General features: G+C 33.7%; 2 long non-coding RNA genes across 5 annotated transcripts in view; one reads left to right on the top strand and one right to left on the bottom strand.

Annotated features, from left to right (window-relative positions):
- Window positions 1–12834, bottom strand: part of LOC103786116 (uncharacterized) — an 859517-nt gene that overhangs the window by 65452 nt on the left and 781231 nt on the right. For all 4 annotated transcript variants that reach the window (XR_010109414.1, XR_008624591.2, XR_008624590.2 and 1 more), the window contains one exon: window positions 18–113. This is a non-coding gene — a long non-coding RNA (uncharacterized LOC103786116). The remainder of the gene's footprint in view (window positions 1–17; window positions 114–12834) is intronic.
- The window catches only part of LOC117979469 (uncharacterized), a 125345-nt gene that overhangs the window by 65570 nt on the left and 46941 nt on the right, over window positions 1–12834 (top strand). The window lies entirely within an intron of this gene.

Raw genomic sequence — 12834 nt, 5'->3', positions numbered from 1 at the left:
CAAAGAAGTAAACTTACAAGTTTTGAGTGGTGATCATGGCTTATTCTACTAGTGGATTCTGTCTGTCTCTCTCTCTCCTGCTCTCTCTCTTTCTCTGTTCTGCCAGCAGTAACCTGATAGAAAAACCAGACAATGACATTATAAGAATAGTACAGTATGGACTAAATATCCTAAAAAAAGATGCAAAAATTATTCACAAAATTTGGCAAATTAAATTCAACATGATTAGTGGGGTTTATCCCTTGAATTCAAGGCTGGTTTAACATTTGAGAATAAGTATATGCAATTTACCATATTAAACTACATTTCAGGCTAGCTGTGGTAGCTCATGCCTGTAATCTCAGCACTTTGGGAGACTGAGGTGGGAAGATTGCTTGAGCCTAGGTGCTCAAGACCAGCCTAGAGAACAGAGCAAAAACCTACTCTACAAAAAATTTAAAAACTAGGGGGATATGGTGGCATGTCCCTATAGTCTCAGATACTCTAGAGGCTGAGGTGGGAGGATAGCTTGAGCCCAAGAGGTCAAGACTGAATACTTTCCTACTAAGATTGGGAATAAGGCAAGAATGATGATTCTCACCAATCATTTTCAACATTGAACAGGAGGTCGTAGGAAGTAGCAATAAGACAAGGAAAAGAAATAAAAGGCCACAGATTGGAAAGGAAAAAATAAAATCATCTCTAAATGCAGATGACATAATTGTCTATAATTCCAAAGACTATGAAAATGCTATTGAACTAATAAGAGAGCTTAGTAAGGTGGTAGGATACAAGGTCAATGGACAAAAATCAGTTGTATTACTGTGTACTGTATGCTAGCACTGCATAATCAGAAGTAAGTTTTAAAAATACCACTTACAACAGCATAAAAATGCAAAATTCTGTACAGTAAAAACTACAAAGATTTGCTGAGTGAAATCAAAGAACACTTAATCAAACAGAGGGATTACCCTGGTAGCTCACGAATCACAGGTGTCAGTTCTCACTAATTTATGTACAGGTTCAGTGCAATTTTAATCAAAATTCCGCAGGCTTTTTGGGTCATACTTGGCAAACTGATTCTAATTTATATTAAAATGCAAACGACTAGACTAGTAAAAATAATTTTGAAAAAGAAAAACAAATTTGGATTAATTCATGCCATAAATAAATTGTAGTTTCTACAGGTTAGTCAGAGATATTTCTGCTATAAATTTCCACCAATAAAACATGCCATCAATTATGTGTGTGTATATAAAAAGGCTGGTAAAAAATAGCATGCTAATAAATGCAAAGCCACACAATCCCTAGAAGATAGCATGGGAGGAAATCTAGGTGACTTTGGGTTTGGTGATGACTTTTTAGATGCAACACCAAAAGTACAATCCATGAAAGAAAAAAATCAATAAGTTGCACTTCGTTAAAATTAAAAACTTCTGCTCTACAAAAGACATTACGACAATTAAAAGACAAGCCACAGATTTGGAGAAAATTTTTGCAGAGCACATTTTATAAAGGACTAGTATTCAACATATACAAAGAACTCTTAAAACTCTACAATAAGAAAACAACCAACCTACTTTAAAAAAAATGGGCAAAAGATTTAAACAGAAATTTCACCAAAGAAGATGTATGGATGCAGATAAGCACATGAAAAGATGTTCAGCATCATATGTCATTAGTGGATTGCAAATTAAAACAACAGTGAGATACCACTATGCATCTATTAGAATGGCTAAAATCCAAAACATTAACAAGAAATGTTCTTATGGAACAAAAAAGAATTCTCATCAATGGTGATAGGAATGTTAAATAGTACCACCACTTTGTAATTCCGTTTGGCAGTTTCTTACCAAATTAAATGAACACTTAATCATATTATCCAGCAATTACACTCCTTGGTATCTAACCAAATAAGTTGAAAACTTCCGTTCACACAAAAACCTGCACATAGATGTTTATAGCAGCTTTATTCATAATTGCCCAAACTTGAAAGAACCAAGATGCCCTTCAACAGGTAAGTGCATAAACTAATTGTGCTACATATGTACAATAAGATACTCTTCAGCAATGATAAGAAATGAGCAATCAAGCTACAAAAAGACATGGAGAAACTTTAAATGTATATTGCCAAGTGAAAGACACCATTCTAAAAAGGCTACGTAGTATGTATTCAAGCTTTATGACATTCTGGAAAAGGCAGAACTATGGAGACAATAAAAAGATCAGCGTTTGAAAGGGGCTCCAGGGGAGGGAAGGAGGGATGAATAAGTGGAGTGCAGGGGATTTGGGGGATAGTGAAACTATTCTGTATGATCCTGTAGTGGTAGATACATGCCACTATATATTTGCCAAAACCCGTGGAATGTATAATGTAAAGAGTGAACTCTAATGTGAAATATAGACTTTAGTTAATAAAAATGTATCAATATTGACATCAATTATAACACATGTAATACACTAATGCAAGATATTAATTATAGGGGAAACTATTGAGGGAGCAGTGAGAGAATAAGTAGGAGCTCTGTAGTTTCAGTTAATTTTACCTGCAAACTGAAACTTCTCTAAAATATAAAAAATAATTACAGAGACAGGAAAAAACATGCTGCTGTCATGGTGACTTACTAGAAAAAATAAGGTAAACACATAGGATGTTAAAAGGGAGCTTGAAAATTTGGAAGGAGCCTGCATTCTCAAAAGAGTCTTGAAATAAATTTAAACCCTTTGGAGGTGATAGTAAAGACAGAGAACTAAAGAGAAATTGCTGTTCCCATAAAACTCAATGTCTAAAATGTGCTTTTGATGAAATAAGCACTAAGTCTATTTTATAGATGTTACCTTCATTTAATAATACATAGTTCCACATTTAAATAACGATTATCTGAAGATATTATAATTCCTATACTAAAAGGGGCTTTACATATATTATCTCCAAATCTCATACAAGAAGTTAGTACCACTCCATTTCATAAAGAAGAAAACATAGATTTTAGGTTAGATCGACCCAGATTTGAAACCTATTAGCTGGGTCGCTCTAACCTAAAATCTATACTTTTCTTTAAAGAATAAATGGAAATTTCAGGAGCCATGAAAGCCAAGTTGTGGAGAAATATTTGGGGGCAGGTGGAGTTTCTCCAAATCCACAAGATAATAATCGCATTGTCGAAAGTATGTTGGGTAGCAGGAATAACTTCCAAATAAGCTGAAGGCTAATGTTTGGTCATAGAAAAATGATATCATTGGATAATAGAATTAATTCCTAAATAAGAAAACTAAGGTCCTTTCCAATATTCGGCTGTCTTATTTGATGAGACTTATAATTTCCCCTAATATCCATTTTCCCCCTTTTTCTTTTGTGAAAAGAGCCAACCTAGTCTTCACAGAGGTATGTGGCTGCTCTTCCAGAGACTACATTTCCCAGCCTACCTTGCAGCATATGTTGTCATGTGACTTAGTTCTGGACAGTGAATGAGTAAAACTGATGTGTGACCCTTTTGGGTCACGTTCTTGAAAGAAAGATGCTTACTCTCTACCCCCTTCATCTGCTGGAATGTAGATGTGTGCTGGTCATGAAGTATGGTAGGAGCGAGTCAGCTTTGGCCATTCTCATGAGAATAGATAAGTAAAATCGGAGGAACCTGAGGCAGTGGATGGCCTTACAAAGCAAAGATGCTCCACATGCCTAGACCACCCATCAACTCACAGTTTACATGAGAGAGAAATAAATCTTCTACCTTGCTCAAGCCACTTTTATTTAGTTTTTGTTAAGGCAGCCAAAACAATCCTGAAATTAATACCTCCTAAGTCTGATTTTAGTGTTGTCACCCTTGGATATTTATTACACTTAAATATTTACCCTGTTCACTAATTTATCAAAATATATTCATTCCTTTTGATATGAATGAACAAGATGGATATTTTCCATCGGTATTGATATAGCTTAATTAGGAAGTTTTGATTTCAGGTCCATAGACTACAGTTGATATACTATAAATTGAGTATTCCTTATTCTAAACACTTAGAACCAGAAGTGTTTTGGATTTTGATTTTTTTTTTCGGATTTTGGAATATTTGCAAATACATCATGAGATAGCTTGGAGATGGGACTCAAGTGTAAACACTAAATTCACTTATATTTTATGTACATCTTATACATGTAGCCTAAAGATTATTTTATACAATATTTTAAAATAATTTTAGGCATGAAACAAAAGTTTGTGTTAAGTACTTACGTGTGAAATCTATTTCTGGCATTATGGTGGCACCCCAAAAGTTTCGGATTTTGGAGCACTTCAAGTTTCAGGTTTTCACATTAGGGATGTTCAATCTGTATTACTGTTCTCATAAATCTAATTGACTAAAACTTACGAGAGATTCAATTTCAACTTTCACAGACAGCATTTATATATGCTACGTGAAAAGCACATCATTATTGTTGGTTTATTTACTGTTAGGTTGGGTAAGAATCAGTTGAATTGGTTTAGCCTACCTTGACAGATTCTTCCTCACTCTTCTGACTTACTGGAAACCAGTCCAGTCAATAAAAACAATTTCTCCAAGGCAACCAGTTGAAAAATGTCTGTTAATTTCTGAAATATCTTGAACTGAGACTAGAGGTAAGAAAGAGGTAATCAGGGGATTTGGAACGGGTTTATTGGACCCAAATTCATGTTGTAGTGAGGATATTTATCACAGCTGTAATTATAGGATACTTTTTTTTTATATAGCCTCAGAACTTGCTTCATCAAAAGCATTTTCTGTTTTTTAGTATCATGCTAAATCTGACTAGATCATTTTATTTATCTCTAGGCTCTCTCTCTGCTTATTCCCAGCATAGAGGCTAAGGGTTTGCTTTTAATTCAACTATTCCCAAATGGAACACTTGCTGAAGTTAAAAATGAATATGTCCTCATTTTCTTGCATGGTTAACACTAAGTAAACTTAGGTAAAATTTTGATAAATATAATTCTTTTGAGTGATGCACCAGATAGGTCACCCACTAGGAATCTAATTTTACTCTCATTAATTAATATGCTTTTGAATTATTTGCAGTGTTATCCATACACATTCAAACCAATATTGGACATTTCAATTAGCTAGAAGAGATTGCCATGTCTTATTTATTCAACAACTAATTTTTTTCCAAGGTGAATGGAAGTAGAGGCTAATCAAAATATTATTTGAAGGTTCCCTGTTTCAGTCCCCTTCTGGTCTATTAGATGTTTTAAATGTCTTGACTCACAAGTTCAGTTAAAATATTTCATCTTAGATATTTCCCTTCAACTTCCCTATCCCCATCCCAATCTTATCTTATTTCCTTTTAGAATCTGGAAATTTTCTTTCTTTCTTTCTTTCCTTCTTTCTTTCTTTCTTTCTTTCTTTCTTTCTTTCTTTCTTTCTTTTTCTTTCTTTCTTTTCTTTCTTTCTTCTTTTTTTTTTTCCGTATTCCTTGGTCCTGCTGCGTTCTTTAGGTTGGTCTAGATCACCTAGATTTCTTCACTTCAGTACTTCAGTTTAATAAGAAATACACGTGTCCTTTTCTGATTCCTAGCTTCCACTAAACTAAAATTAGTGTAGTGCTTTGAGATTGGGGCCCATTGTTAAAACACCATGTTTGTAACACCTTACTCCTCCTACACTGAAGTAACTAAATTGCACAATTTTCAACTATAGGCACACTGATTTTATTGAGTAGTCAAAAAGTAGATACAAGAGAGACATAATTGGTTGCCACATTGAAAAGCAGAAATACAGTGAAATCTTAAAATGGTTATAAAATGAATGTGAGAGGCAGTATTGCACAGTGGACACTGTAACCGGTCCCTCCACACCGCTCTGTGTCTCAGGTTTTGCTTGTTAAAATTTTGATTAAATACAAAATAACATTTATAAGTAATCACAAGGTATGAGAGTGATACAGCATTCATTCTTGAATGTACTATTCACTTATCTAGTTCAAGAAAGTAAAAAACTTGGTCTGTGAAGCTCCTTACGTGCCCTGCCTGAATCCCATCTTTCTCCCTCTCTCAAGAAGTTACTTTATCTTGAATTTTAGAAACTTAATATCACAGGCTCTCTATTTTTTTGTTCTTAACCTATAAAATGAATATAATAGAGAATTCAATAACCCCATCAAATATACGGTTAAATATTAAATATAGTATTTAATAGGGTTTTGGATAGTAATAGATTAGTTTTTATTCTAGGTGTTACAGGTAAAACACCTGGCATTTGACTTAGCAGATAAATCAATGAAAATGGCCATTGTGACAACAGTGATAGTAATGATGGATAAGCTTAATATTGTCATGTTTACTGTTGCTTTTGTTCATCTTTATGTTCAACAAAACATCAGACTACTTGTTAGTTTCCTTTAAGGCATCCTGAAAACACATGACTTACCTATTTTTTTAAGGTAGATAACTTCTGCTACACCAATGAAAGACTCCTATAAGAATACATACATATTGAGGGAGGAAATCTTGGGATCCAGGAACTTTGGGAAACCAAGATCTCTTGTGAGTTTATAGAAAAATCAACTGGATTCTGCAGAAATTTTTTATTCATCACAAATTTGTTTCAAACATTTCAAAATTTGTGAGCCACGCTTTCAACCTAAGGTGATGTTTTAAATCTGTGGATAATATTAGCACACTTGTGGTTGAGATTTCATTGCATTTACCTCTCCTTTGTGCTCACCCAGAAAACAATTATTTTCAATAATGCTTCTGTCTCTTGAACTGGAAATTATACAATCATAATCAAAGTGCTCAAAATGACCAACTCATATATTAATCTGACAAAGCCAAAGAAAATCATTTTAAAGGGCTATGGAATATGAAACTATACAGATGAGAGAACAATTGTATTCATGCAACTCCTTTGGTTGGAAAAATTATGCTTTGGGCATGAGTCAGAAAATGATTTTAAAAAGCATTCAAATGTCACTTGTGGTCAATTTCATTGCCTCTAGATAAAAATCACACACATCACCATATCTTAGAGAATAGTGACTGTCGCTTTTCAAAAATCTCCATGTAACACACATTCATAAAACTACACACATCATAGGCCTAAATTTGGATGAATTTTCAGGAGGTGAATACCTCCAAGTTACCATTCACTCAGATCAAGAAACAAACATCTTCAGCACTGTACTGACTGTTTTTAAATATGCATTTCTGATCATGTTTCTCTTGCTGAGCAAGAAGGTAAAAATCAAAACCTCTGTCTATAATGCTTGGATTAAAAAAAAAAAGATTAAGTCAAATAATCTCTTGCCATACCAGTTGATAAATTTGATCAATCACAGCTGATTTACTATTGAAAATGATGGTCTTTTACCAGGCATTTATATTGATGGAGAAAGTTGGATCAAATGCACAAAGATGATCAATTTTTTATTGATTTATGTGTACACAGGGCCAGCCAGTAAGTATCATAGAATATCATACTTGTCATTGGCTTGATGATTTGGTTTTGTATCTATAATGAGGCCAAAATATAATTTCATGCCTTGGCCAAAGAATGAATATTTGGCCACCTTTCTTTGAGTCAGTCTGTTTCTCTCTCTCTCCCTCTCTCTCTTTCAGATTTATGTTCGTGGGTAAAGTTGTATTTGATGGATAACCTCTTCCTCTTTTTCATCAAATTTAGGTGGTAAAAAGTACGTTTAGTAGAATAATATCAACCCACATAAAAATCTGATTATTGTGAGTTTCATTTTAAAGAAAGGTTTTACAAATTCATTTAAAATATGTGTTATCTTTTTTTCTCTTTAAATATGGTTTTTGGCCAGGCACAGTGGCTCATGCCTATAATCCCAGCCCTTTGGGAGGCCGAGGCAGGAAGATTACTTCAGGTCAGGAGTTCACTTCAGGTCAGGAGTTCAAGACCAGCCTGGCCAACATGGTGAAACCCTGTCTCTACTAAAACTACAAAAAATTAGCTGGGCGTGGTGGCACCCACCTGTAATCCCAGCTACTCGGGAGGCTGAGGCAGGAGAATCGCTTGAGCCCGGGAGACGGAGGTTACAGTGAGCCGAGATCGCGCACTGCACTCCAGCCTGGATGACAGAGCAAGACTCCATCTCTGAATTAATAAATAAATAAAATAAATATGGCTTTTGTTATATGTGGTATATGAAATCTTTTGTAAAGCGACTTTGAGAAATCCTTTTGTTAAGCTATCCTGAAACAAGTATTTGAATGTTGTTGCCTGGTAGTCATCTCGTGGCACAAAAGGATCTAACAGAGAAGCAGCTCATGTGAATGAAAAGTGTCTTTAAATTTATATATATATTCTAGCTCCAGCTTCAGAAAGCATGGACAATTGTTCGCCTCTGTTCAAGAGAAGAATAAGGATTAGCCCATTTTGGCTGAAAAGTGTCAGTAACATCCATGAAAATATAACTTTTTCTATGCCTGTTGAATTCTAAAGACAGATGAAAGTTGGGATCAGGAAGCCAAAAAGGGGGCATTTTTTCTTCATCTCAACAAGAGTATTACGCTTGGTAAGCAGAGATGGATAGAGACAGAGATAGAGATAAAGGAACGATAGAGAGATACAGAGAGAGAGAAAATTAAGAGCAGTTAAAATCAGTGTATTTCTTCATACCCTCTCTCCAGATATATTTAAATAGCAGGCCGTTTGTCTGTTATTAAGAACATTACATGCCCTTCATTTAATAAAATATCCTTCCTATGGCAAACATTAAAAAACCAACAATTAGTACAAAATGCAGATTCATAGTATGAAAATGTATTGCAAACCTTAAACATAAGTTTTTAAAGCTATAAAAATAGCTATTTCAAATATTAAAATATGGATATTCATATATACTGTTCATATAATACGATGAATAAACATGCATATTGTATAATTTGTAAATATGTGGTATATGGAGGTCTCCATTTTTAATTTTCTATTATACAGCTAATGAAAAATTAAATGTTCAGTTTGGTTTAACAAAACTGAACATTACAAACATGTTTTCGATAAATAGTGAGTTCCATTCTATCTTACGTCCCTAGATTCCATGCCACTTCTCAGAAGTAGCAATTATCAAGAGTTGTCAAGGCCTGTCTTCACAAAATCTTTCCATGAAATTATGGAACACATGCTTATATAATCAACATAGTGGGTTTAGGTCACAGTCCATAAATTAACATATGCAAGAAATATTGTACTTATTTCCCTAGAACCAACTAAATATCAACATCTAGCTTCCAGCCAACTAGGAAATTCAAATTAAGTCATCCTCTGCAAAGGGATGTTTAATAAAGCTAAAAACCTCCTTCTGTTAACCTCTTTCAGACTCCCCAGTTCCCTGTCCAGCATCAGAATATGAGTTCCCAATTCTAACAGGACCCATAAACATCTCCTCCTTCCTAAGAGTCTGTTTTATAAATGTGTGTCCATTATATTACCATGCTTACATTTTATTAATCATTTTTAAGATCTGCTAATACCCTTAATATGTAAAGAAGTCTTACAAACTAGTATGAAAATAATACTTATAAATCAATATAAAAATTGTGCAAGTCAATATAAAAAAGATAATTTCAAAAAATTAAAAATGGCCAATGCACACACAAAATCAGCCTATTACTAGTTTTCAAAGAACTGTAAGAAGATGCCTGTTCCCTATTAAATTTTGCAAAGATTAAAATAATCTCATTAACTTGTGTGAATGAAGTTACATAGATACAGTTATAGCATGCACTTTAGTTGGGAATATGTATTCATACAATCTTTATGAAGAACGACTGGCTAGATGACAATAACATGTAGAAATTTGTCCTGAGGAATAATCATGGTTAATCATAAAAATATTTGTTAAGAAAGGTATTTTTAAAAGAAAAAAGCCTAACAATCAATGATTAGTTAAATTATTATATAAAGTAATACAATAAGTTTAATTAAAACCTGTTTTTATAAACTATTAATATAAAAATATTCAAGACAGGATTTTTTAAAAAGAGCTTTTAATACAAGTTTTATAAAATACATATTTGTGCTAAGAATAAGGTAGACAAATAACAGGATGTTAATAATATGCTAAGTATTCATATATTTTGAAATTTTCTCTATTTTTCAAATTCTCTTAAAAGATTTATGTATTTCTCTGTCATTATGGGAACAAAAAACCTTCAAATCACAGTGAAACCACAATTATTCTTGTAAATAAATGAACATAGGTTTTAGATAACTTTTATATTTAGTTAAAGTAATTAAGTACACAGGTTCAAAAATATTATTATCTGCCTCCCTCCCATACTTTTTGTTGTTGTTGTTGTTGAGATGGAGTCTCACTCTGTGGCCCAGGCTGGAGGGCAGTGGTGCGATCTCGGCTCACTGCAAGCTCCTCCTCCTGGGTTCACGCCATTCTCCTGCCTCAGCCTCCTAAGAAGCTGGGACTACAGGCGCCGCCTCCACGCCCGGCTAATGTTTTTTGTATTTTTAGTAGAGATGGGGTTTCACCGTGTTAGTCAGAATGGTCTGATCTCTTGACCTCGTGATCCGCCCGCCTTGGCATCCCAAAGCGCTGGGGTTACAGGCGTGAGCCACTGCGCCCGGCCGCCTCCCTCCCATACTTCTTGCCATCAAATCCCATTCTCTAGGAGTAAACGCTTATAACTCTGTGAACTTTTTTTTTCTGATACTTATTTTCACTTGTCTAGATAATATGCTTCAACCCGTTGGTCTTGTTTATTGATTTTAACATATTTATATTGCTATCTTCTGTCTACTTAAAAGATTCCAGTGTAGATCTATCTCTAAGTTATTTTGTTGATAACATTTGAAATATTAGGTATTTTACTATGGCAATTAATATCTTTATTTTCTTTTTTACTACACCTCACTTTACAAAATAAGGTTTGTAGTAAAGCCTAATTATCTTTAGCTCTCTAACTACTCTCCCTCAATATCTTTTCAACTTCTAGTATCAGAATTTTTTTCTTTTGCACTATCAAGGTTAATTATATTGTATTTTTTTCATATAAATGTAGTCCTATTTTTTATACTTTTTATAAAATTATCTTTAAAAGTTTAAAATAAATATATTTTATAAATAAATCAATAAAAATGTTTCATTATTTTGACAATATAAATATTTCATAACAGAGCTAGTCTTCCATTTTTGTTTCCTTTATTTTCATTTGATTTTATTCCTTCTCGTGTAGCTTTCAGTTTTCCCTGTAGTCTCTAATTGCCTTTCTATTCATTTTTTCCTAATTTACCTTTGTATTGTACTGTCATTCTTCTCATTTATTATATAATAAAATAATACAAAATTCAATGTAAAGGACAATGTATATAGAATCAATATCAGAGTCATTCTTATGTATTTTTCCTTTTTTATTTTTTATTTTCTCTAATTTTTCCAGCAGAGATAGACTGCCAGGAGAAGACTCTGGTTTCTTGCTTTAGGGACTGAACTTTCCCTGGAAGATACTTTCCATCTCCACAAAATTGCTTACAAAAACTAAATTTACTGTGGACTTAGTTTTATGTTTCTAATAAAAGAAAAGACGAGTGCATATGGAAAAAAATATGAGGAAAGATTATTCGTATGTTAATGGAACCTCTAAATGTATATTTTTAAAAAACAGATAAGCCTCATACCCTGCCTCCTCAGAGGCCTCTGTAGAGCAATAATAAAGAGTCCTAAAATCATTTAAAAACATAATGAATAATTTTTTTTACAAAGAGATGGTCTGTATGATAGGAATGATCAGAACATATTTCTACAGAGCTGATGGAACAGTAGAAATTGCTAAAGCAGTACATGGAAAACCACAGAGATAGATAAATCCAAAGAATGAGCCAATTTACCTTGCAGAAAACAGAAAAGAGACACAAAGCTGAGGAGGAAAATAGAAAGCAGAAAAATAAAGATGTGAGAGCGGCATTGGGCTGAAACCAGGGGGATGAATTGAAAGTCTGTGTATGGAGGGCTCTCCCTCCCACTACACCCTATTTTTTTTTTTTTCAGAGAACGTCTTCAGCTATAGAAAAATATTTTAAAATTTCCTTCTCTAAAAATTGAAAATATTCTAGAGGAAAGACTTCACACTTTGACAGACTATCATTATTAAAGAATAATATTACCCATATAGACAGACGATAAACAAATTTTTTTTTTTTTTTGAGACAAAGTCTCGCTCTGTCACGCAGGCTAGAGTGCAGTGGTGCAATCTTGCTCACTACAACCTCTGTCTCTTGGGTTCAAGTGATTCTCCTGCCTCAGCCTCCCAAGCAGCTGGGACTACAGGCACCCGCCACCACGCCCAGCTAATTTTTGTATTTTTAGTAGAGATAGGGTTTCACCATTTGGCCAGGATGGTTTTGATCTCTTGACCTTGCAATCTGCCCTCCTCAGCCTCCTAAAGTGCTGGGATTACAGGTGTGAGCCACCGCGCCTGGCCTATACACAACTTTTTATTGTCTCACTCTAAAATATTTGAGGAAGCCCTCCTACAAAAAACAACAACAACAATACAATTCTTATCGTAGATAAACAGAATTACAACCACCAGCCCTATAGGAAAAGGAAATAACAGAAGAACTAGAAGAAAACAAACAAAAACTCTAAAAAGCACATGCATATTTTAAAGTTCAAAGATATTGATAAGGCGCTCTCCAAAGAAGTAATAGAAAATTATGGTTCTATAGAAAGTTTATAAGAGTATGTATTTTCTCATGCAGTTATTGACAAACTTTTGAATGCCTGACAATTTAAGTAAAATATAACATCTTTTTCTTTTATATTATATTTACTAAATTACTTGTAACATTGACAATCTTTTATAGTTTATTTGCCACTTGCCTTTCTATTAATTATCTTTTCAT

The sequence above is a fragment of the Pan paniscus genome, chromosome 13 (assembly GCF_029289425.2).
Source record: "Pan paniscus chromosome 13, NHGRI_mPanPan1-v2.0_pri, whole genome shotgun sequence".
Classification (NCBI taxonomy): domain Eukaryota; kingdom Metazoa; phylum Chordata; class Mammalia; order Primates; family Hominidae; genus Pan; species Pan paniscus.
This window is presented reverse-complemented; position numbering and strand designations above follow the sequence as displayed.